This window comes from Cyrtonyx montezumae, unplaced genomic scaffold (assembly GCF_038088225.1).
Source record: "Cyrtonyx montezumae isolate F1298 unplaced genomic scaffold, pur_monq_1.0 scaffold_3, whole genome shotgun sequence".
Taxonomy (NCBI): domain Eukaryota; kingdom Metazoa; phylum Chordata; class Aves; order Galliformes; family Odontophoridae; genus Cyrtonyx; species Cyrtonyx montezumae.
The window spans coordinates 81,403,267-81,428,820 of record NW_027072034.1 but is presented as its reverse complement, the minus strand read 5'-3'; the positions used below and the strand labels follow the sequence as shown (position 1 = coordinate 81,428,820).

The 25,554-nt window shown below is 36.7% G+C and overlaps 1 long non-coding RNA gene across 1 annotated transcript in view; it reads left to right on the top strand.

The window, feature by feature from the left end:
• Window positions 1-25,554, top strand: part of LOC136052176 (uncharacterized) — a 414,011-nt gene that overhangs the window by 44,232 nt on the left and 344,225 nt on the right. The window contains exon 2 of the long non-coding RNA XR_010622523.1: window positions 14,663-14,722. This is a non-coding gene — a long non-coding RNA (uncharacterized LOC136052176). The remainder of the gene's footprint in view (window positions 1-14,662; window positions 14,723-25,554) is intronic.

The window sequence follows — 25,554 nt, the reverse complement described above, 5'->3', positions numbered from 1 at the left end:
AAATTAAAAAGTAAAAAGCTTTCTTGTGCTTCTCTTCTTTCTGAAGCAGTTTAATTATTTTTATTTACTAAGGAGCAGGTTTTTTAATGACTTTGGGAAAATATTCATATTACAGACAACCAGTAAAGTCTTGTATAATAGATAATGCTAAAATGAGCATCATATTTGAACTCAGAAATGTGGTGATGTTGAGACTGCCCTGCAAGAAGACTCAGTGAGATTTGGTTCAAATTATCTGCCCTGGCTAACAGAGGACAATATTTCAGTCATTTTACTTTGGATAGGTGTGAAGCAGAGAATTACTGCGAGCATATTTTATTTAAAAAGAAAAAAAAAAGAAAACAAAAAATGAAAGTATTAAAAAAATTCTTGAGGTATACTTTGTACATTTAGTGTATTTCTACATTGTATAAGTGATCTACTTACAGTGCTGTTATGTGTTTGGAATAAACAGTAGAGTGCTATATTTCACTGTAGGGTCTGTCCATAGAACGTGCTGGCTCTTGGCTCAGCTGTTTACATTTTTTTGAAAAAGCTCCCATCTGTTACATCAAACTTGTTAATATAGGTCTACAGGATATAATAACATTAATGCTCTAAGTAACCATATGAAATGTCAGAGTCCGGCTGCACATGCTGAATTCAAATGTGGCAGTGTCCTGAAGCCACCCCTTCTACTAACAGGCCATTTAGTAATCCATGTAAGTATCTATAGATGTCTAAGTCTTCGAAGGTCTGTCAGGGGCCAGATGTACAAATGTGGTTACAACATCAAATCCTCACAAAAGCTTTTATATCATGGTAGCACGACCACATAAAATTTGGCCTTGATTTTTTTTGGCTCTGAAGCTACAGCACCATCAAGACCTATTTAAAGTGAAAATAGGCTTGGTAAAGGAAATCTTGGAGCTTTATGCTGTTCCCAGTAAAGTTAAAGGCAAATGAACATATAAAAAGAGTTATACCATACTTCCATATATATTTTGTCATTCGTTAGAAAAACAAACTGAAAACATACCAGCAGCAACAAAGGAAGCCAACACTTCACAATTTTTTTCTCTCTTTTTTTTTTTTTGTCATCGTTTTCTTTGTTTCAATCTAATACATAACTGAGTCCCTGATATTTTTATTTCTTGTATGAGCTACTGTAATTTATTCCTATAGTGGCCATCTGACCAGAATGAAGATGTATGCCCCCTGTTTTGATCCTTGTAATGATGGAGGGTGAAATGTAAGTTTGTTATATTACCTTTCTTGTTTCTACTCTTTTGTATCCATGGTTTTTTAATTTACATTGCATTGTGAATGAAAACCCTTATCTTCTGCTGTTTTTTTTTCCTGCCACTCAATTTTGCATCAACACAAAAGGTTTGTTCTTCAGTTCGTGTTTAGTATTTGGTCACGTTCATTATGAGGTGCATGTAGAATACACAGATCACATAATATACATAAAATATCATTTCTCACTGCTTTTTCCTTGATATCTTGTTATTAAAAGCTATTTTTTTAGTAGATAGAAACCCAGTCTATGCATAAAACTGCTTCAAATGAGCTTTGCACATCTAATCATATGTACTTTTATTCCCAAATGCTTAGTGATCAACAGTAATTTCAAGTAGAATGGTTATAAATCATATTACTCATAAACACAATGCAACTGGCTAAATAGAACCAAGCAGAGGGTTAATAGTCCAATAATAATTAAAATAATCCTCTTCAATTCAGTAATAACTTTGGCCACCTGCCTTCATCCAACCCCCAACACCACCCTCAGTACTCTGTACAAAAAATATTCACATTACAGACAATCTTGTGTAACAGATTAACATAACATATCTGGAACATTACTCAGATTTTTGGGCAATGGTAGTCAGAACACGTTCATAAGTTCAGCTTTTTTCTCAGATGGCATCCTGCTATTAACTCTTGACTTTTTAAATCGGTGGGGCTTGGTGTAAGTGGAGTGCACTGCCTGTGGTATCACATGGAGGATTTCTGTGAGTGTGTGTGTTGGAGCAGAAATACCACGTTACAAAGGGTTTGTACAGATAGTATTGTAAGGACTGGTTTTCTACCACCACTTTCTGATTTGAATGGCTGCAGCACCTACTTGATTTTTGAGTTTGGTCATGATATTGGTGACACAGGCCCAGTTGGATATGTAAGGTAAATTTCAAAAAAGCAATAATTTTTTCATTGAGAAAATGTAATATCATCAGTTCAGAAACAGCAATGTGAATGTCCAAGCACAAGGCTGGAAGTTAGAAAGCCTTTTTTTCATTTTGTTCTTTATCTCATCTCAAGTAGTTTTTCAGGTAGGTTTTCTTGCTTGTAAAGCTAGAATCCTTCAGGGACATTTGTGATGGAAAGTGTTTGGGGCACCAGTTATTGTTGCAGTATGATACTGTGTTTTCAGTCACTGTTCCTCATTTTAGGTGACCAGACCTAGAAACAAAATAACTCTGTTCTAATTTAACATTAACGTCCATTTTTTGTTACAGATTTCATTTTGTCCGTTGGTAAAATAATCAGCCTGTGTAAATAAGTGCTAAGTAAACAGTCGAGCAATTTTTGCTAGTACATATTGTAATTCCCATTTTAAAATCACCTAATAAAGATTGCCTTTTAAATAGAGCTATTTGGATATATCAGGGGCATGTTGTACTAAACAACAACAACAAAAAAAAAATAAAGAGAAAGAAAAGAAAAAGATGGCTCTGTCGTTTGAAAGAGACCATTTAGCTTTTGAACATATTTGCTTCACACTAAATAATAGATGTTATACTGAGACAAATAGAACATGGTCTATATCCTTCTATTGGAAACTGTTTTCTTTTGCCTGAATGCTTCACCCACTCCAACTACCTGCCCCCATAACAACAAACAGATTTGGCTAATATGCATTATAGGTAAATTTTAGGGCTCTGATATAAATTATTAATTTAATAAGGTTAACATTTAAATAACTTTTTAATCATTAACAAAAGTGGAAAGTTCAGAGTTAAGATATTCTTTTTCCTCCCTGCGAAAATAAACATTAACAAATCAGTCTAATGCCTATGCATAATGTAGATTGGTCTGGTTTGGGTAGTTTACTTGCAGTAGCAGACGGCTGTGAAGATACTCCTCTGGCACCAGATTACTTTCATGCCTTTAAAAAATTGCTCATAAGTGTTATTGACAAGTCAGTACCTGAAGTAAGAACTATTATCGTTATTAGCAAATGGGTTCTTAAAAGATGCTTGTCACTAAGTCAACTGTTTGTTTTCTCATCATCTTATCTTGAGAAAGAGTAGAGCCATGGAGTGTTCTTCTAGTAGGTTTTGTTTGTTAAGCATAGCTCTTTGGAAAAGGCAGGTCGGGCCAATAGATTGTTCATGCATAGAAGAAGGTTCAACTTTGTTCCTAGGAAAGGCTGTTCCTCTTCTTTGGCCCCAGAAAGTCCTTCTGCTCTTAAATGAGTGAGCTGATGGACTGGTCATCACAGACGTTGCAGGGTGCAGCAGGAGTCTGTGGTTGGAATCCTAATGCTGCTTCAGCCATAACGCTTGAGCACTGGTCTGCAGCTGCAGCTGTGGTTATCGATCTTCTCAGCTGATAACATAACCATTCCCAATGGTGATTCCAGCACTACTGTGGGAAGGTAGCTTGTAACTTTCCTTTGAAACAGAGACTTGCTAAATTGAGAAACGGGTGCCTGATACTAGACCCCCATGTCAGCATTTTGAATTTACAGATACAGTGATATAAGCCTTTCTGTTCTTTAGAATTTATTTCAGCCACAGCCAGATTCATTTTTGCTGGGCTTCAGAGGTACTTCCTTTTCTGAATACTAGGATTTGTGATTGCAGTCTGATAGCAGACTGCTGTGACATTTCTTTGAAAACCTCATTTTCATGTTTGATATGAGTTTTATTTATAACCATTACTTATATTGTGTCAGCACCTTGAGTATTCCTGTAGGGGTTCCATGTGTGTTCAGTGCTGCACCAGTCTCATCTATATGCAGCAATTTAGTGCCACTTGCTCAGAATGCTGGTAGCTCAAGAAATGGTGGCCAACATTTAGAATGCCCAGGAGCTAAGAAGCAATGAGTTCTGACTGACTGAATTATCAGTACATTAACTGGTCTAGCAGTACACACCTAACTTGTCACGTGCACTAACAGCAAAGATAGACCTTGGCCTGCCATGGTTTTGCATCTGAAAAAAAAGATATCAAGGGAACTCTGAGGTCTACTTTGTGCTATGATAGGGATATACATTTCATTTACTGTAACAGCTGGCACTTAGTCATGGCATCTGGGCTATCTCTATTGACAAAAGAACAGGAGAAGCTTCTCTGGAGGTTGATTTATCCACGTGTATGATGTGAGAGGAAATTGCACTCTTGAGATGGTTACGCCATTCCAGTAGAGGAAGAAGCAGTCTATACAACAGTCAGTTGGGTGTCCAAAGTTAGGTAAGATTAATTTACTCTTAATCCCTCTGTTGTTGTTTACTTTTAACTACTTCAAAAGGAAGAATAATCTAGTTCTATTTGGCTTTGCTTCATCCTGTGTATACAGTACCTTGCAATTCTTAATGCTAGAGTTATTCAAATGCAAAGCAGTATGATGTTTGGAATTGCTGAGTTAATACAGGAGATTAATACTGGGATGTTTTTTTTCTTCCCAACCTCCTTGTCTCAACACATCTGAAAAAGTAGTCCCTGCTCTTGTCCTGTCTTGTCAGAAGAGTTCTTTCAAGTGATGACTGTCTCACAGTCTGTGATGCTGCAGTGCCTAGAACACTGGTCTTGCTGGAATCTCTAAACTTTGCTGCAGTAGAAATAATTTATTAATTGAAAAACAATTTTTTATTATATATTTCACGCATCTTTCTAATTTAATGTTAGAAATAAAAATCTTGATAGTACATTGACCTGTATTAAGTAGGGAAAAAAAATGAAGATCTTTCTGTGCATGTTTGAGGAAAATATAATAAAACTCATATATGTCAGGTCATATGTGTATATGTAATGAAATAGTAGTGTAAAATGGATCATGTTTGGAGGGCTAGAACTTCAAGAAAAAAATTTTTACAATGTAAAGTATTTGTGCTCATAATTTAAAAACTCCACAGCGTAATAAGCATAATTCTTTAATAGGAATAAACTGAATTGATTTTTGACTCTGATTGATTTAGGTAAAATTACAGTAAAGATTAGTTTGATCTCAAAATACCCATTTGCTGGGGTATCTTTACCTTAAATATAGACTCTCTTTTGAATTATTTCCTTCAGGCCTTAATTTATGCAAACTTTTTTTTTATGATAAGTCGCATTCTCTTAATAGAGTTATCTACTATCTTGCAGTAGATCTTCCAACGTGGTTTTAATCCAAATACTGTGTAATGATGTATTTCAGCTAAGGTTTTTGCTAAATCAAACTGTCCTGATGTCCTTAAAGCAGGATGAATGTTAGAACTAAATATGTCCTACTGATCTGAATATCTCAGTCTTTGTATTGATTAATCTCATAGTTATTTTTGTAAAAATATTAATTTTTAATTAGATCCATTCTTACTACTTGGTTTCTATGTACTAATTTTTACACGTTAATCATTATAAAAATAAATAATATATCTGTAACAAATGATAGAAATTATAGGGAAAAATAAATGACAAAGTGCTATAAGGATTGAAGCGGTATTGTGCATGTTAGTACTGTTTCAAGTGCATACTTATAGCTCCCCTTATGTTCAGACCACAAGAGCATATTGCAGCCTGAAGGAATAATTTTGTGTCCAGAAGTCATTGTGAAGTGGCAAATATTGACTTTTTAATATCCCTCACTGAATATAACTGAGGAAAGATACATTTTCAAAGATTTTTTTTTTCATTGAGAAAATGTGAACTGAAATTCTGTATTGTGTTTTAGGATGTCAGTGTTGTGCATGCGTTGGAATAATTTTGAAGAATTCAGTAAAATACAAGAATGAAAAGAATGTGAAATAGACTCCATTTTGTTTTTGTTTCATTTTAAAATAAAAAATAGTTTTGAATGTCACTTCATAAAACATCAACTGAAGAAAGTTAGAAAAGCTTTGGCACTGATATTTTGTCAGGGATGGCAATAAACAGAAAGGATCCTTTGAATTAATACTGAAAATACTTCATCAGTAGAAAAAAATACTTTTGCTGTGATCATTACTTTTGCAGAAGACAAATTTTGTATTTTCTAAAACCTAAGTGTCTGTCTTTTCTACCTCGTTATAAAGGATTTATAGATAAATTGACAAAATTCACAACAGAACTATAAAAAACTACCACATATTGATTACTAACAATATTCTTGAATTTTTGATGAAATTTCTCTGATTAACTGGAATACTGTGTACTTCAGAGGCACCTGGAGGCATCTCTTGCTGGAAGGTTATCATCCTTCCTTCGGTGGTATTGACCTGTTAGACAATCTCAGAAAAAACTATTTCTGATAAATGGGAGTGACTCACTTGTTAGCGAACAAGGGCTGGAGTTGGGGTTCAGGTAGAAGCCTTTTCTACCCCAAATGAAAGATTACTATTCTGGTTTGTTTCAAGGGCAGTAAAAAGAGACATTACCTGAAGTGGTTCAAGTAATTTCAAAGTTAAGAAAGGCTGAAGCCATTATACCAAGTAAATTCTTTGTGCACTTCCAAAGTAGTAAAAAATTGCATTGTAACTGCTTTGTGGGTCCTTTCATGTCCGCCTAACTTAGATGAAGCTGAAGAATTCTCCTTTTAAGGCCCTTGCGAATGCCTGTAAGGAGCACCTTTGATTCACTCTTTAAATAGAGAATGAAAACCAGTATGCTTTTCCTCATAACTAAGATAAAAAAGATGGACAAGAACTTCTTTCCAGTGGTAATTTCTGAACATCAGTACCTCCAGAACAGACATTTCAATAGCTAGATAACTGGCTGCCTTACTCAGAACTGCTCTCCAGCTTTTCCAGGAAATCTTGAGTCTGCTTTGGCTGTTACTGTCATTTGGAATGACCTGATGCTTGTGCACAGTACACTGGGACTTCCAGGTAACAGTGCTTGAGAACACACTGGAAGGGGGCTGCATAATTCATGAGAGTGTATACAGCTGCCTAGTGAAAAAGTGGAACTGGAAGTACTCATAAACTCAGACAAAAATCCTACCTTTTATTTGTGAGCCTAGTAAATTGCGAGCGGTTTAGGGAATATTTTCTGTGTGCTTGGTTACATTTGTCTCCACTGAAAGACTTCAGCAAGCAAGTTCTCTTTTTCTTCAGCTAGACAGCTTCCAAGGCCTCCAGAGGAAGATCTGAAATCAAAAGTTAAAGGATGGGGGAACATTGTGCATATATCAACAATTCAGCCTCTTTTGTCTAGACATTGTAAGCTAGTTTTTCTCTCCATTATCATATACTTTGTTTTCTCTGCATGTCTGATGTTTATCCTTATTTTCTTATAGTGGTAGGTATGTCTGGAAATACACATATTGCTTATACATTTTCTCTTTATGTGTCAAACAAAATTTGTTAAGACATTTATGTGAGCAGTGCACAGGAAACTATTTTCACAAAATAACGCTAGATGTTAAATATAGAGGATAACATGCTAATAAAATGTTGTTACTGCAAGTAGGCCTCCTAAATTGGAGGCTAAGATAGTTCTGTAATTAACTGCCTCATCTCCTGAATTGCACCTATGGAAGGCTTCGGTAGGCAGAACAAAGGCTAGTACATAAATATTGGCAAAATTAGTTAAGTTCTAAAGCCAGGAACAAATAACAAAGAAACAAATTAGGGTGTACCATGATAGTCATTAAGAGAAGAGGATATAATGTTTTACATTTGTATAGGTTTGTAGCCTGCAGAAATGCTAAGTCATGGATTGAAGCAGTGATTGAGCACCTGGTGGGAAGGCAGGGCCAACCCAGGGGAGCTCAGGTGCATGCAATGTGACCAAAGGGGGGTGGAGCCAGGATCTAATCCTTCCTAGACCTCAGAGGCAAGGAATTCCCGTTGGAAATCCCTGTGTACCTGGGGCCTCCTAAGGGTAAGCAGTATTATGAAATTGTTCCTAAATAAAAGGTAGTTAAGAAAAATTGTCTGAGATTCACAAACACGTTTCTTCTGCTATAATGATTTAGCATTTTTCTGGATGACAGTGAGTGTATCATAGCCTGAGGTTACAGAGATGGAGGTAGCATTGCTCTACACCGCTTTCTACTGAAGATTTGAAAGGATGTGCTCCAACTTCCATCGTGTGCAGAACCGTCACTACTTTAGCACATCTCTAGAAAGGAGCTTGGAACTCCTATTATATTCAACATATCACCAGGAAAAACTGCATCAAGTTAGCACTGAATTAGTTACGGTCAACATTATATAGAAGAAGAAGAAGGTACATAAAAATTGTCAGGTCTACTTCAGATCCTTGCTGGATCGTCATGGATCTGTGATACTGGCTTTTATTTGAGGTGCAGATAGTTCGCTTCAGTGTGGTGGCTTTACCAAGTAAAGAAAATGAACTTCTTCCTGAGACAATAGTATCTTTCATTGCAACACTTCTGATTGGAATTTTGACCAGCTTGCCTCTTAATCCAGCTCCTTTTCAGCAGATCCACAGAAACAGGAGATGGTGCATATGCCTCACAGAAATCTTATTGTCACTCAGTTGCAAGTTAGAAACAAGCCAGCTCATTCACTGGTGAACACATGAACTTTTGTTTCTGTATTTAAAGTTCCATCAAGGTTCAGTGAGGGGAAGGTATTTTGGGGTTAGTAAGAAGTGTGCATTCTTCAAAACAACCCCACCTCCAAAAATACAAGTCTACACAGGCTTATGAAATATCTGTTTTGTGTCCTAGAATAAAACATGCATTTCATGCTCTAAAAGTCTAAGGTTTGTAGTTGAAAAAGATTAAGTAAATAATTCAGAATTTGTTGTGTTTACCTGTTAATAATTAAGCAGGTTAGTCTGTGTATTTATAGATGTTGAGCTTTATTTATTTTTATATAGTTGGCTCTTATGATTTTTTTTTATTCAAAAATGTTTCTGCCAGGGAAGAGATGCGAGAAAAGTCATCAAGGAGTTAAGTTTTGCTGTGGTGGTTTCACCCTGATGGGCAACTAAACTTTACCACACTGCCCTCTCACTTCCCCCACTCAAAGGAAGAGAGGAAGAAAATACTATGGAAAAGGGCTCAAGGGTTGTGATAAGGACAGGGAGATCATTCACCAATTACCATCACAGAGAAAACAGAATCAGCATAGGGAGACTGATGTCATTTATTGCCTGTAACTAACCTGCTACTAACTGAGCTCTTATCTCTGGATAGAATGGCGAATTGTCATCTTTCTCTTCTAGTTTCCATCAACCTTATTTCCAGTGCTTTGAGGGAATTAATTTTTAAGGGTGATAATGGTGTTTGTTTGTTTGTTTTTTGGACAAAAGCAGATACCTTTGATTCCTACTTTCTGATGCCTGTGACTAGGGATAGAAGAGTCTCTTTTTGTTATAAGGTGGCTTCTGGTTGACCTCAATCAAGGAAAAGTTTTGGCCTCTTTCTGTTTCAGAAATAGAACTGAAATTCAGAGGAGAGAAATAAGGTAACAGGCACATCATATTTCTGTTTTCTTGAATTGTGAATTAGTTAGATTCTGGTGAAAAGTGCTAAGCTGACAGCTCTGAAGTCTGAAATCATCTTTGTCATTTGAGTAGGTACAGAGAGGCCAGCAGCAGTGTGAGTTTCTCTCACAAATATATTTAGAACTGTTCTTTGTTAGATTGCATCCTGTGGCAGGTTCAATTCATTGGGTCTGTTTGGGCATCTTTGTTTTCAGTGGACATGAACAGACCAATAATTTTCGAGCTTCCTCTTGAATCCCAGTGCCTGTTTCTTTGGTTGAGGGGGAGGGGGTGGAAGACAATAACAGGAAGAAAACGTGATTGGCAACAAAAATATTCTGTTTTACACTCAGTAGCTATCAGTTGCTTTGTACATAGCCTAGACCTTAGCATAGATTGAAACAGAGAATGAGATTTGGGTTTCTCATTTTTTGGGTTTTTTTTTTTTGCTGCCAGGCAAGAATTTACCTCACTGTTGATAACATTCCCTCCCCACCTTAAGCAAAGTCATTGCCTAATTTTTGGAATGTTTGAAGTGTTTCTTTGGTCTTGGCAGAGTAAAATATCTTTTCGTTTTATATTTTCACTCCCCTTTTCCAAGGGTGAGAGAAAGCACAGGGTATATGGAAAGTCCGTTGAAGTGATTGGCATTAAAAGACAAAAGCTGCTGAAATGTGAGAGTAATCTTTGGTCTATATATTAAAAATCAAGATGTAGGAAGACTGTTTATGTGAGAATTAATAGCCTGATTTTGTTGACAACTGAAGTCTTCATCTGTTACCATGGTATGTTTTAATTCACTGTCTGAACTGGTGTTTCCTTCTGAAGAATTATATATGCTAGTTACTAGTACTAACATTGAAAATAACATTTGCCTCTTGTGTTCCAGGCCATGTTTTCTGTTAAAGTTGAGTTAAATAAAATTAAGAGGAGGCTAAGCTGGGAGACAGTGTTACAGGTGCTCCCCTGCTTCCCTTCATCCTTTGCATTATTTTGCCTTCAAAGGTTATTTTGTTCTTGGCCTAGACAGTTAATCCAAGTTTTTCATATAGATAAATATGGGCAAGTAGTTCTCCTCAAAAATAATTTAGAAATGCACAGAGAACTTGAGTTGTTTTCTAGAAGATTTCATCCGGCACTATGAATGGGTCTATAACACTGAGTATTTCTCTTTAAAACTCTACCCTGCTAGTTCTTATCCAGTTTATCTTATAGTCACAAGTCTAGTCAGTGGTCTGTTTTTTGCAATCTTCGTGTAGAATTTTTCTAGAAATACCTTTATCATGGAAGTTTAATGCTAGTAATTTGATTTATTTTTTCCCTCCAAACAAGCTTGTCTCGTGAAACAAGTTAAAAGTTTCTTAAGTCCAGTTCTTAGTAGACAGAAGTCCATATCACAAGAGACTTTACTACAGTCACTAGTAATTGGTCTGTTGTTGTAAGTCCAAAGGAAGAGACTGAATGAACCACAAAATCTCTATGGTCCCTCAGTTTGAGGCAGAAGAACAGCAGTAAGCCTGTGTCAGTGAATGTTCTGCAGCTTGCAGTAATGTCCTGGAAATCCAGGGGATTTGAAACTCTAAGCTTGGCAGATTAGCTTTTTTTCATAAGCATTATTTTCACACTCAAATCTTTTTTTGAAAAGATCATTGCTGTGATGCATTGTCCATTTCGCTAAGGACGTACTTCAGCCAATGTTCATGCCAGGTTGACTGAACCTAAAAAGACCAAGAGATTTACTGGTAGCCTCACAGTGAATCATTGTTTGAAATCCTTTTGGCTGCTATATTCTTAGCATTAATCAACAGTGATTCCTTTCATCTACTTGCTACCAGAGTTTAGTCTTGCAAGAACTGAACTGGAGTAATGCTAATATAATATATCTTATTCTTTGAATTTTACTGTTTGTATACGGAGTCATGAGAAGGTTCTTGTCATCCTATAATATCTTTTTCCCCTTGGCAAAAGCTCTATAATCAAGAGAAATGTAAATAAAATTTACACATTCCTTACATATTTTTGAATGGAATGTATTTATCTTAGTTTTACTCAATCTGTTGATAGTTCACTGAATAGGATTTTTTTCATTCGCAGCAAAAGCCGAAAGGCCATGCACCTTATATGGTACTATTATAAAGAAATGGACAAGTATATATAGTTCTTTGCTGTTAGCATTTGTGTACTGTTGTTACTGCAGAAGCAACTGGAATAGCAGAAGAAGCATTTTTAATTTAGCTCTGTTTAAATTGTGCATTTCTATGTTTCTTATCTTCGTGGTAGGTCTCATTCTGATGAGACAATCTAAAAAAAAAGAGCAAATAACTCTAACTAATACACTTTATCCCTGAAAACAGTTTTCTAGGAAACTATCTCGAGACTCTGAGGATTGTGATATGTTTTGTGATCTGAGACCAATAAGACTATCCTTAAACTCATGCTTCAGACTATTCACTTTTGCTTGATACTTAGGGCTTATGTTTCAAGTGGAGCTGTAGCGTATTTCCTGAGTTGTGTGCATGGTTTTTCACTGTCAGATTTTGAGGGTACTATCTGAAATAATTAGAGTCACCAATAAACTGTTGCTCCAACTGGAACCATTAAATGTAAACATGGCAATTGGAATTTAAAACAAAATGAATGGCCTGTAATTCTAGATATGATATGCTCTGTTAGCTGTCTTGGTCCAACAAACAACTATCTCAAAGTGGAAGCCTTGATTAACTTAAGTCTCATACAAAAATAGTTTTAAAAACTGTGTGGCAGAAATGTTACTACTAATTAAACTCTGACATACAGAAATTTGGGAAGGATCAATTAAAAATAGAGGAAATCAAGATAAGTAACCATAACGGTTACACAGACTTTTGTGAAGTGTTTTTGGGGAATAATTTTAACTGACAAAAAGATGCATGTTTATGTCGTGGGTAGTTGCACAAAATTTCAAATTTCAATAGTTCAGAGAAGAGAAACTGAGTCTTTTGATTTCAAAGAGATTGAGGAGATAATGTCTGAGCACCGCTGCAGGCCTAGCTGATCAATGAGTTTAAAGTAGGAAAGATTTTCATTTGCTTTGTGATCAGTTTTCCCATGCTTTTTCCTGCTTTTCATCTATTTTGAATTCCCCAGCATAGCACTTTCTTCCTGGGCTCACCCAGTATACTGTGGAGATAGTCAAGCCATCCCTCTCTGCAGCACGTAGTTTGCCAGCCAGTACAGAGTGCTTCAGTTGTTAGATGAGTTAGGCATTAAGCAAACAGCGCAGTTCCATACCTGCTAGTATCACTTAAATCAAACAGACCCTCGTGCAATACATCTAACAGCATCTAAAGGTCAAAATCTGATCGTCATTACTCAATATTTTAGGCCTTCTGTTTTGCTTTATTCATTGTCAGTGCAGAGCTGACAGACTATTTGAGGTTGTGTAATGTTGGAAAGTGCTACCAGCTGCCGTCCAGTGTGTCTGTTCAGGCAGTGACAGACCTTATGGAAGCTAAAGCACAGGCTGCAGCCTTAGTTCCAGCAAAATAAATCTTCCCTGAAAACAGTGAAGACACCATTTAACAACCTATGCTGTGGACACTCATGACTGACCCGTGTAGGCCAGGGAAGTGTACTCAAGCGGTGTATGAAGGGCACAGTTTATTGTGATTGGAGGGAGAAAGCTCCCAGAAAACAAAATGAAGGCTGTAGATATGAGAATAAATTGTGAGTGTGTAGGCAGGAAGGAAACAAGCACTTCTTTAGCAGCAAGAAAGTGGTGGAATGTCAAGCCTGGAAACAAGCAACTAGAAGGCCTGCTGTCGTTGCATCTTCTTTACTTTGAGTAAGCAATGATTTGCATCCTTTCTTTCCGAGTAAGGTTGCTTGCTTCAAAGAGCAGTTCTTTTCTGTAGCAGTTTACTTCTGTCAGGTAGCAGATCACAGATCTGTTAATGTTAATCTGGAGAAACAAGTTTATGGCAGATAAGTGCTACTGAATCAGTTCTGTAGTACGTATAAGGGGTCAAAATCTCAGAGATCGAAACATCTCTGTTTGTAGCTTTGAAAACCCCTCACCAGTGAAGGATTACAGAATACTAGTAAGCCTAGTTAGTTGATTCCTGCTGCACTTGAGCTGGTAATTAGATTTGGCCATGGGTTCCTAGGTGGAAGGTCAGCACTTAGGGGTGATGAATAGATCCTTCTGCTCCTGTGAGCAAGCACGAAGCCTGGCTGGACTGGGCTTGGGAATTGTAATCTGAGTGAACCTCTTCTCATAACAGGATTTGGAAATTATGCCAGTTAGGTCCCTGGGCCTTCGTCTGAACTGATGGAAGTAGGCTGCCCAAGTCTAATTTCTAACCTCAAACTACTCCTTTGGATGTTTGGTAGTCAGTTCTGAACATCTTGGCAATTAGTGTTAAACAGTACTAACTCTGCTTTTAATTCTTTTTCAAAAAGCAGCCTATTGAGAGATTTTCTGATCATTTTAGTCACTAAAGCCAATTATAGCTGACAGATGGAAAGATGTTACACACTTTTTAAGAAAAATAGAGGAACCTCTTTAAACTCTTGAACTTTTAGAGTCTTTGCTTGTAACTTTTTCCTCAAATACTTTTGAACAGCAAACATAAGTGGCAAACCTTTGGTTGTGACACACTTTTTTTTTTTTTTTTATCCCTAGCAGGAGTAGAACTACACTTAATGGGGAAAAAACTTTTTTTGTTGTTCTTTTTTAAGCATGAAGTCATATGAGTTGGTCTCTACTGGAGTGATGTTCAGTTGTGTAACTTTTCTCTCTGAAGTATGCATGGAAAGTGACAATGTTGGGTGCTAGTACATTTAGCTTATTTGTTCTTCATCTGTGTGCTAAATGTGAATATGTAAGACTTTGCTTTGTTTCCTCCAGGTAGCTGTATGTTTATATATATACAATATTCTGCCCACTTCCCCCACTGACTCCTAGTTATTTGACTATTATGAAAACTCAAGGTGTTTTGTGTACAAATCTCTAAACATAAGATTTTTTTAATAAGCTTTTTTTCTTTCTTTTTTCCAGCAGCATAAAGAAGAAGTGTTGAGAGCTGCTCTTAGCCCTTTTGGAGTCCAAAGTCAAAAGGTAAAGTTAAATGCTACTTTTTGGGTTTACTGAAATTGTTGGGAAATGATATTTCCCTATCACATTTGAACTGAGATTTCCCATAGGAGAAAAGCAGGGGTACAATAAGGATACTCAAAATATTATTAGATCTCGTTAAGAGCGCCAGCGTATCTGGGTTTAAATTATGCAGGTAAGTAACAATTGGTAAACTGCAATTATCTGTTTTACTTAATATAAAAACATTGGTGTTAAGAGTCAGTGGGACTTTCAGTAGGATTTAATATTGCTAAGGATTTAATGATTTTTGTCTCACTATAACTTGATAGTTTTTATGATATATGAAGTTTTTTTCAAATTACAGTAAGACAAATCCTGTAGCTCTTTTCTTAGGCAAGAATCCCTCAATGGGAGTTTTGCCTGACTGAGAACTGAATGAGGTCTAAATAATTAGCAATTAAAATATTCAGTTATTGTGCTACTGTATATAACAAAGCACTGGAGGTATTAAAAATTGCTAATCTCCTCCTTATTAAAATGTTAACTGCTAAGCATAATACAGCTTTGCATTTTCTATCATTTGTTCATGCAGTTCATTAGTAGAGGTGAAATGTTTGTGACAAATAGACATTTGAACTTTTAAGGGATTGACTTTGTCAAGCAGAAGTGTGTATTGAAGCCATGTTTTTTAGTCAAACAGTAAATAATGCACAGAGTGACTTCTGGTATAGAATTTGTGAATATTTACAGAGCAAACTAGATGGTAAGCTGTTTGTTGGTAGATGGAACTAAACAGTTTGGGTATTAAACTTGTATTCATTTTGATCAGTGGCTTTTTGTAATGAACTCAAATAAAGTACAGATTAAGGGCTGTCCATAGAGTATACTGGGCAAGTAATCTGAAGCGAAAAGGTTGAGAGACTAGAGAGCGAACAATTCAGATCAAAACTGGTTAAGAAGGAAAATTGGTGCATTTGTTGAACTGTACATCCTGCTCGCTTAATTCACATGTGAACTGTTAATTACTGAGCTAGTCAAAATGAGGACCAGACTGTGCTCTCATCCTATGTTACTGCACAAAAGAAAAAGAAAAAAGGTATATCTTGTCTCTTTTTACACAAAGCAGCTATAGCAAGATGTGTGATGGAGAGAGAGAATGGTGTGTGAGTGAGAAAGGAGTGGTGAGAGAAGGTGATAACTAGTAGATGGAAATGATGAATTTCTTTACTGGAATAATTTGGTGATGGATGAATTTCCCAAAGGAAGACAATTCCCTGAATGCTGTTCCTCTTATAGCCTCTCCCTGGAGTAGATTTTGTTACCTCTTCTGCCTAAAGATTTCTTATAATCTTTCTGAAGAGCCATTCTAGGTCAGGGCATTTAATTGTTCCATGTAATGCTGTTGACAATTCAGGCCATGACTCTGCAAGGATTTACACATGTATTTCACTTACAGCATTATGAGTAATCTTGTTGAAGTAGATGAGATTAATTGCAGGACATAAAGCTAAGCGTGTATATTAGTCATAGCAGTAAAAGAAGTGTAGTTTTATGTATTTATTTGTTTGTGTTGAGTGTGGAAGACTTCTTAAAGATACATAAATATTCTGCAATTTGTGTGGCAGTTAAAGAGGAAGTAGATTGTAACAAACTAGGTTTTCTGCTTGTTCACCAAATCCACAATTTTGTCAGGTTTTCAGCTGTAAATAGCTGAAAAGGAATAGACTGCTTTCATTTTCCGTTTTACATGCACAGTTAAACCTCCAGCTAGAATGAGGTGATTTTATAATTTATTATAGAGGAGTGAAGAGGACAGAAATCAAACAGGGAGATGTGTGCTTGTGTGGACTCTTGTTTATAATTTCATCAGGTTGGTACACACCTCAGACATTTTATTTAGTGATAAGATATGCAAATTGTTCTGGAGCCAGCAGCAGTACTTTCACCTGGATGTCAAAACTGACAGGTATTTTTAAATCAAATCTCATCAACAACTTGTATTTTAAAGCAACTATTTCTAAGATGTAACCAAGTGCAGGTCAGTAAGTGCAGAATTGTTTTCATACTTTCCTTTGTGCTGTTGAGATCCTTCCCTTCTGGAGTAAGAGAGTTGCAGGCTTACCTGTAAGTATTGGGTGTAACTATGGGCAGTGATGCAGAGGAGCTATAAATTTATGTGAAAGTATGCACTACAAGTAGGAATGCAGAGTGGAAGTGAGGAGACTTACAAAATGAGATTCACCAGAGGTAATGTCTCCTGGTTTTCCAGATGCCTGTATCATACTTTCCATATCTTCATTTCATCTGATTCTTCTCTCTTTGGTTTTAGTTTTATTGCATCTTTAGTTGTATTGTGTCCTTAATTCAGAACGTGATAGTAGAATCCTGTGAATACAAAGGTAAGTTTGGATGATAGCTTTTCCTTGGGACCAAAGCCTAAAGTTGTTCAAAGTTGTAGATGTTAGCTGCTGGAGTTCTGTTTTTGAGCATACATATTATCATAGGAGAAAGGGTGCCACTAAAAATACAGCTTGGGATTTTGAATGTTAGTCAAGTCAAAGTCTTCAGCTTATGATAATGATTGAATCCTGTGTTTTCCTCAGTCTCAGTTCTTCTTCCTTCTGTGAATGTCTGCACATAAATGCATCTAAACTCTTCCATCTGAAGTTTGGCAAGGTTTTTTTCTTAGTGTTTTCCTTATTGAGTTTACTACATGCATTTATTAACCAGGAAGAAATCTGGGCTGCAAACGCTTAAAGGACAAGAACATTCCTGTTATTGTTTGTGAGTATATGTGTGGCTGCATGTGAGAGAAAGAGAGGTGATTGCTGAGATTATGAAAGATTGTTGTTTGCTTTTGATTACATGCCTAGTTGTGTTTGTTGTTCTATCTTTCTGCATTCTCTTGGCTACTGTGTCCAAATAAATCATCATTTATTTCTCACTCTGCACTGTTGTGGCTTCACCTCTAGCACTGTGTGAATTGTGAGCACCACCATAGAAGGACATAAAACTACCAGAGAATGTTCAAAGGAGGGCTCTGAAGATGGGGAAGAGTCAGAAGGGCAAGGTGTGTGAGGAGGGACTGAGGTCCTGTGGTGTGCTTAGAGCAGAGGAGCTGAGGGAAGGCCTCGTGGTGGCTGTGGGTTAGGGGCAGGGTCCGCATCAGAGGGCAATGGGCACAGAACAGGCTGCCCAGGGCAGTGGGCACAGCCCCAGGTGCCAAAGTGCAGGGAGTGTTTGGACACTGCTCTCGGACATAGGGTTTGGATATGGGCTGGTGCTGTGTGGTGCCAGGAGTTGGACTCAGTGATGCTTGTGTGTATCTTCCAAGTCAAGATTTTCCATGATTCAGTGATGGATGAAAATGTCAGTTGTTGTAGTTGGCACCAGCCTCTTTCAGGTGAGATTTAGTTTTCTGCTTTGAAATACAAGCAAAAGTCTTGTTTTTCTACAAGACAAGAGGAAGGATTTATATATGTTTGTAATTGGAGATACATGTGCTGTCTATGCTGTGTAAGTCCCGTAACGTATGCTTTGAGAACTGAGTCCCATAGGTCATGGAGTCTCCAGAGCTACTCTTTGTGGAGAAGGACTACTCAAATTCTCAAGACTTGTTACTTATGCAGATTTAGGCCACTGAAGAACTTTTTGTTTATAAGTTATAGTACTAGGATCTACACTGATGTTGTGGATACTTAAATTCCTACTGATTTGAGTAGAGACACTTGAAAATAATTAAAGTAAATGAAAAATCCATACACAGAGCAAATCCTTTCAGAGGGAAACTCAGTTTATTGAGATAATTCATTTTGCTAAATACTTTCTTTTAAGGTCTTCTTAAATAAGCAGTAAATGCTCTTGTTGGAAATAAAAAATAAAGCTCAAACTTTGCCTTTTCTTTTCTGCCATGACTGATGAAGTTACACTGTTGTTAGGTAGAAAAGTTCAGGCTGAATTTGGTTTCCCAAAACTGACAGTGTGAGGTAATGTTGTCTCACTGCAAAATGCCGAGTGAAGTATCAGTGAGAGAAATGCAGTGGGTGTTATGATATGTTCAGCAGTGATTCACAGCTTGAAAAGAATTTGTAGGATATAATAAAATTTTGAAAGAATTTTTGGAGGGCTGCAAGGTAAAGCACCAATGGAGGGGGAGAAGCTCTGATGATTTTATTTTCCCCTTGATTGGCTTGAGGGATACTCATAGTTTAGTCTTTCAACTAAATGGATGCCCTTTAGCCAACTGATCCAGTATTAATACCATGACTGCTCTTAACAATGCTGATACTTGCCAGTTACCATTAAAGTTGTTTACTTCATGCGGTATAGAAAATAATTGCCTATAGCTGATACCAATAACCTTATTAGCCTTACTGAAAACTGTACATACATATTTGATAAACAGTGGTATTTGTTGTGTTCATTCAACATCAAACTTAGCAGAGGATCTTTTCTCTAAGTTTCTTCCTTAGATGCAAAGTTCAGGAGGGGAAATACATTTCCCTCCTTATGTTGGCATTAGATGTGCTGGTTTTTTTGTTTGTTTGTTTGTTTTTTGTTGTTTTTCCTGTGCTGAGTTTGATTCCTGGCATCCAGCAGCATTCCAGAAGAGAGAGCAGCATCACAGACTGCACTGCTGCTGGTCTACCTGCCACAAATAATAGCCCACTAGGCTAGTTAATCATTACACTAGCTTTTTCCAGTTCCTTCATAGCTGATTGCTGCCCAGAGGACATGGGTTACCACAGTCAACACAAAATTCAGTAGTGTATTTATGTTTACCTGCATGTATATGCTCTGTGTTTCTCAGCAGATGCTGTAATAATGCTAACAGTGCAAGGTGAGTGTGTATACTATTCCATACAAAAATAAAAGGTGGCAGAGAATGTTTTATTTTTGGTGAATACATTTGCAGTTTATCTTATCAGCACACTAGGCAGAATGAACTTCCTCATTTAGTGCTGTATGAGTGGAGCTGCAGGATGTTAAAATTTTCCTTCTTTAGTGATTTGGGTTGTTGAGGGCCGTGGTCCTCATAAAAGGGAGTGGTAAATCTTCCATCTGTTGATACAAGGTTTCCTCTTCAAAACGTTACTGTCTCTCACTAAGTTCCATAGGTGTATCTTTCACTAAGTAGTATGCTGTAATCCTTTTAAATCTCCATCCCTCCTTTGCCTTTCCTTCTTTTTCTCCCTTGCTTTCTCTCTCCTCTGTCTCAACATCTTCCTCTTTTTCTCCCTACCCCATTTCTATAGATGGATATCTGTTTTGCTGTTAGAGCTGATTCAAATGTTTGTATGATGACACTATGGTTGGGTCACTGAACAGCTTCCATGTCCCTCATTCAAGTTTGCAAACTCTCCAGCTGAGACCAAGCTAAGTTAGGCAATATTATCAATAGCAGAGCAGTGGCATTACTGTTAACTCAGTATTATCAGCGGTGTGAACCAAACCCCTCTTTTTCCTTTACCAGCAAATAAAATAACAGAAGACAAAATATCAGACAGCAAGGCATGAGCAGTAGTGTGGGTACCGTTTGCAGTAGCAAGTATGTTTTAGTGCTAAGTAGATGTAGACCGTTCTGACTCTGAAAAGCTCTGATCCCATTTTACCTATTCCCTCTGCTTGTTTTGTCAAATCTGTATCATTATTGATATTAATAGGATTTTGGGGAACATAGAGGTCTCTTTGCCTTCAGAAGGCATGTCTTAAAGATGACAGGGAGAATTCATGCAGGTAGGCAGTCTCTCTTCTGAGAGACAGGGTGAAACTGCTGTGGGTTTTTTTTCCTGCAAGAAATCAATATTGAAGAAAAGAACGAAGAAACAAGAAACATTGCTACTCAGTCACTCATAGAACATTTTCAATTCACTGGGAATTTTCATTTGATTTTTTTATTTTTAAATCTGAATTATGGTTGTTTGCAGAAATTTGACCAGAAACATTTTTCATCCTGTGAATTAAAATGTTTACAATAATGTTTATAGGCATACGCAAATGTTCTTTAGGAGATGGCATTGTCCCAAGATCTCAGCACTCATTTATAAGAGATCTCTTGTTTTGTTCTAACAATTTGATTGGTAGGTGGCTAAAACACAGTGTTCCAGTCCTGAGTGCTTGCTTGGCATGTTGACACAAAATGAGCCATTTCCGTATATGGCTTAAGGCTCTCTGGGATTCTGGAGGCTGTGAAACTGTAGGATCCTCAGGCAAGCTCCTCGACCAACACTAGAGAAACTCATATCTACATCACTGGTCTTCAAGAGAGAGTGTCTTCATCTTTATTGAGGCAGAGTAGCAGAAATTCTTGAATTTCTTTGGAGGTGACCACACTTAGCTAGATCTTGGGGGAGTGGGACACCACATATGCAATCTCACCTTCCTCCAAGGCTCTTCAGTAAAGTGTGTGTGGATTTATCCAGCCAGGTGTCTGGGGAGGGGAGCTGCACAGGTTTTTGTAGTAATGCGTACATCTGTCTTTCTCAAGTAGATCTGCTTCCTATGGTTTGGAGATCTCTCTATTGAGTTTTGAGGAGACAAATACACCTGTATGTACACTGAAAATCAGTGGCCTGCAGGTAATCCTTTAGTCTCTAATTCTAGGATGTTAGTAAAGTAAGCTCAGTTACCCAAACTTTGTTTATTACATAACTGGAAGACAGTAGTAGGTGAGAAGCAACATGAATATGCACTTTCCTGGAACTGACCATTTGCATTAAGTGCTATTTGCATTCTCTGGTTATTACTTTTTTTTTTTTCTGAGCATATGCTTGAAATTTAGTTGTTTAAATTTCCCAGATCCTTAAAGTCATCTTGTTTTTTAACTCATTAAATTAAACTATTTGCTGGATTTTATATTCAAATTGTAAAATGACCCTTCTTACTTCTCCTTTCTTTGATAAAAATCCTCTTCAGTTCTCTGAAAAAATATATGCGCATGTAAATAATTTTAATCTTATACTGCAGTCCATGTTTATCTGAATATCTGGTGTCTTAAATGGCAAAGAAAAAATATCGTCTCTTTGAAAGCAGGTATCTTTGCTTTTCTGAGTTGTAGCTGTTAGTTTAACATTATGGTTAGACTTGTATTTAAATGTTTAAAACACATTTTTCTGGAACACATTATTATTGAGAGTGAAAGACCTCAGTTACAAAATCTCATTTATCTTAAAATCCTTGTTCCAGACATCAAGTAATATGGGCAGTGAGGTTATTGTTTGGCCCACTGTAGAGTTAATATGTGGAAGCCTTAACAAAGAGACTTGAGCTTAGGTTTTGAAACTTGTACACTCAGAGCATGTTGATCTGGATTTAGCTCCCAGAATCAGTTTTGCCTTTAGATAAAATCATACTTTAGTAACTAATACTTCAACATTCAAATAATTGGGTGGTTTTTTTTTTAAAACAAAAACATGATTTAGCTCAAGGTTTTCCCCTTTTTTAAACAATTTTCTAACTGGAGGTTTTTTTCTTGAAGTATTGCCAATGGCAAAAATAAGGAGGGAATGTGTAGACTCATGCAGCGTGCTCGCTATGCCAAAAAAGAAAATGAAAAAGAACAACCCCCCTAAATTTTGTCTAAGTAAGCTTCACGTTTCTCTGATACGAACAGAATATAGAATTTGCTTCTTACTGTTTTGGAAATATCAAAAGAAATAACCTTTCTATTTATAGAACAATTTTTGTGTTCCAGTTTCATTTCTCACTTAAAATCAAACTGCTTTTTTTTTTTTAGGCATTTCTCCTGCATGCTTAGTTCTTCATGTAGACGCATGAATGAAAGCACACAAATTCATGCATCCTAGGGAATCAAATACTTAAGAAGGTACAGTTTTCATAGGCTGTTATAAATATGTATTAAAAAAAAATTGCCATCACATGAATTTCCCAAGAGGTAATACATGAAATCATGAAGGAAAATGCTATGGCAAAAAGTAATAAAGTAAACTAAAATCTGGATGATCCTTTTAGGGAGTTGCAGGCTCAAGTATCAGCATGACACAAACAAAAAATGAAGCAGCTGGAGTCTAGCTGCATTTGGATCTGAGGTTTTGTTTGTGATGTTCTTCTAGCATAAAGTTACAGTATGATGTTGGCATGATTTCCAGTTGTCTTTATAGTTCTGGAAAATACCTGCTTGTGGGACAAAAAGTCTTCATTGTTTCAAGTTCCTTTAAAGCATTATTTGTTAATGCAGCTTTAGAAGCGCTAAACAAATTTCATCACTCCTGGGGATGATCTCTTCAAACTGGGAGTGACTGCTTTTTTTTTTTTTTTAATTTAACTTTTTTTTTTTTTTGCTAAGAGGAGGAGCTTAGGGAGTATCTGTTATTCTTTTTTTCTTTCTTCTCTAATACACTGCATACACTACAATACCAGATGGTAGGACTCTCTCCTTACACAAAACTGCCGTCATTTCAAGGCTGTTCTAGTCCTGCAGAATCTGTGTTGAAACAGGTGCCTCACTTGCTTGGCTCTCTTGGAGCACTTTTCTGCATTAAAGCACCACACATACTGTGCGCAGTGGCACTATTTACAGTGCAGAATGAGGCTGGGAGAAAAACTCATATAGGAGCTGCACACCTAGGTGCACTTAGTAAACAGAGACAGTTATCCTCATTAAGCATAATTAAACCTAATATTGACTGTTAACTGTTACTTACCTTAAACTTCTCTGCAGACATTGTGGAGAAGGGATTAACTTAGCAGATAGGTACACTAATTACTACCTTCTTCACAATAAAGTTACCATCAGGAAGGCCTATATTCATAAATAAAACATAGTAGGGGATGAGAGACTGAGAAATATGTAAATTCATTTGCAGAAAAAAGACCAAATTAAAAAAAGAAAGTTGAGTGATGCTACTGGAAGCAAAATGGCACTCTAGCTAATTACCATGAAAAGTATGATAAATCATGGACGTGTATCCTTGACTTCTGACTGATAGAGCCTGCAGAGTGCAATCTCTCATGCGTAGCTGCCTCTGACTGATTTAAACCCACACCGCTACGGAGTTTGATGGGAAAGCACAAAAGTGTGTTATTTTATTTCCTTGGGTATTGTTGCTACCTCTCTTTCCTAGAAATGACTTGCAATTATTGTGAAAATAGTCTGATTTCTTGTCTGCAGAAGAATTGTTGTTTGATGCAATTGACAAACAAAGGCTCCAAAGATGGTCGGGTTATGGTTTAATAGCTATATTTTCAAATGCAATTGATTTGGTATATCGAGACAATTAGAGAAATAAAATGTCAAGGGAGGGACTGCCTCTACTTTGGCATATATATATATAAATATATGGGTTTTTTTTCTTAGGGAAGAGATCTTGTGTCTTACAGCCAAGAACAAAAGTTAGAAAATTCTATTTATGAATTTGTTTTCCTTTAGAATTTTGAGTTACACCATTCCTTCAGGTTTTTGATCTTTTTCTTTCCAATTTTCGTAGTCTGTTGTTCACTACAATCCCTGCAAATGGCTGGACACACTTATCTAGGATTATTCAGATGAGAGAGGCTTCCAAGATGAGGCCATACTATGTACTGTCATGTCACTGCTGCTACTGTCTAATCCTGTAAACACTTTACATTTGAATACATAATAATTACATGATTGCTATTTGTGGGATATTTTCTGTTTTCCTAGTATATCTGTCCAGAGTACATTCTGCTCAAGTTGTTTCAGAATAAAAGTCCATTCTGCTGAGTTACTCCCATTATTCTGTCATGAACTATAGACCTAGCTTTATGAGCCTATGGGGCTTATTGCCCAAATCCCATGAATGGGGAAAACTTGAGTATGCCAGTGTTTTAGACCCAAGGTGGAAATTTATCATCGCACTGGCATTCCTATGTGGATATTTTAACACAAAGTTATTATTGGCATCTATTATCCTTTAGCTTTTTATGAACTTGCATCACTGGGCACACCAGAGAAGAAATCTAATATCTGTGATGTTCATAGTTTTACTGAAAGAAGTGAGATAAGTTAATTTACTAGCTGAACATCTGCAGTTACTACACAGTGCGTACCTTATTTTAGTTGGTTTTTCTTTTTCTTTGTTTCATTTCTCTTCTCAGTTTATCTTTTCTTCTAGGAAGATTTATCCCCTGTAATATTGATGAGGTGTGCTTGTAGGAATGTGTACTTTCCAGATACTGGTATTATGCTTCAAGAAACAATACTAAGTAATTAACAGTATTTTCCTGCTCTGGTAACCCTTATTCTTCCTCTGTAGCTCTTTATGTAGCCAGCTGCAGCATGTACTGATGTTATCTTCATGTCCTTTTTGCAGTTTCACTGAGTTTTGACAGAATAGGCTTCAAATAAATATATCAGAATTACATCTTAGGGCTGCAGATTTACATAGCCACATTCTGTGGGATGTGTATAGATGTAAGTTGGTCATAACAGATAGTTAATAAATACATGAGGTGCCCTATGAACAATAGTGCCAAATTATTACTGTGTAGAAAAAGCAAAAGCTAAAGGAAGAACAATTTGTTAGAGTAAATAGAAGTTTTAGAGGCTGGGTTGTTTCAGCGTAAGGAATATCTGCATCCCTTCTCTTGTTCAAAACTACAGAAATGCTTTCACCTGGGATTCACTTTTGAGAAGCCATTTTCTCTGTCTGCTTCTTCGGGAAGATTCAGAGCAGTTCTGTGATGAGTTGTTGTTTTTTTTTTTTTTCCCTGTTTCCCTTCCACATTCCTTCAAAGGAAGAAAAGAGGGCTCAGTAGAAAGGAAGAGAAATGGGCTTGAGATGTGAAAGTTGCAAGGCTACTTAGTCTGTATATGTCCTTTCATTATCAGGTTTCCTGGCCAGATTTCTCCAAACTTATTATTTTGATCTCTT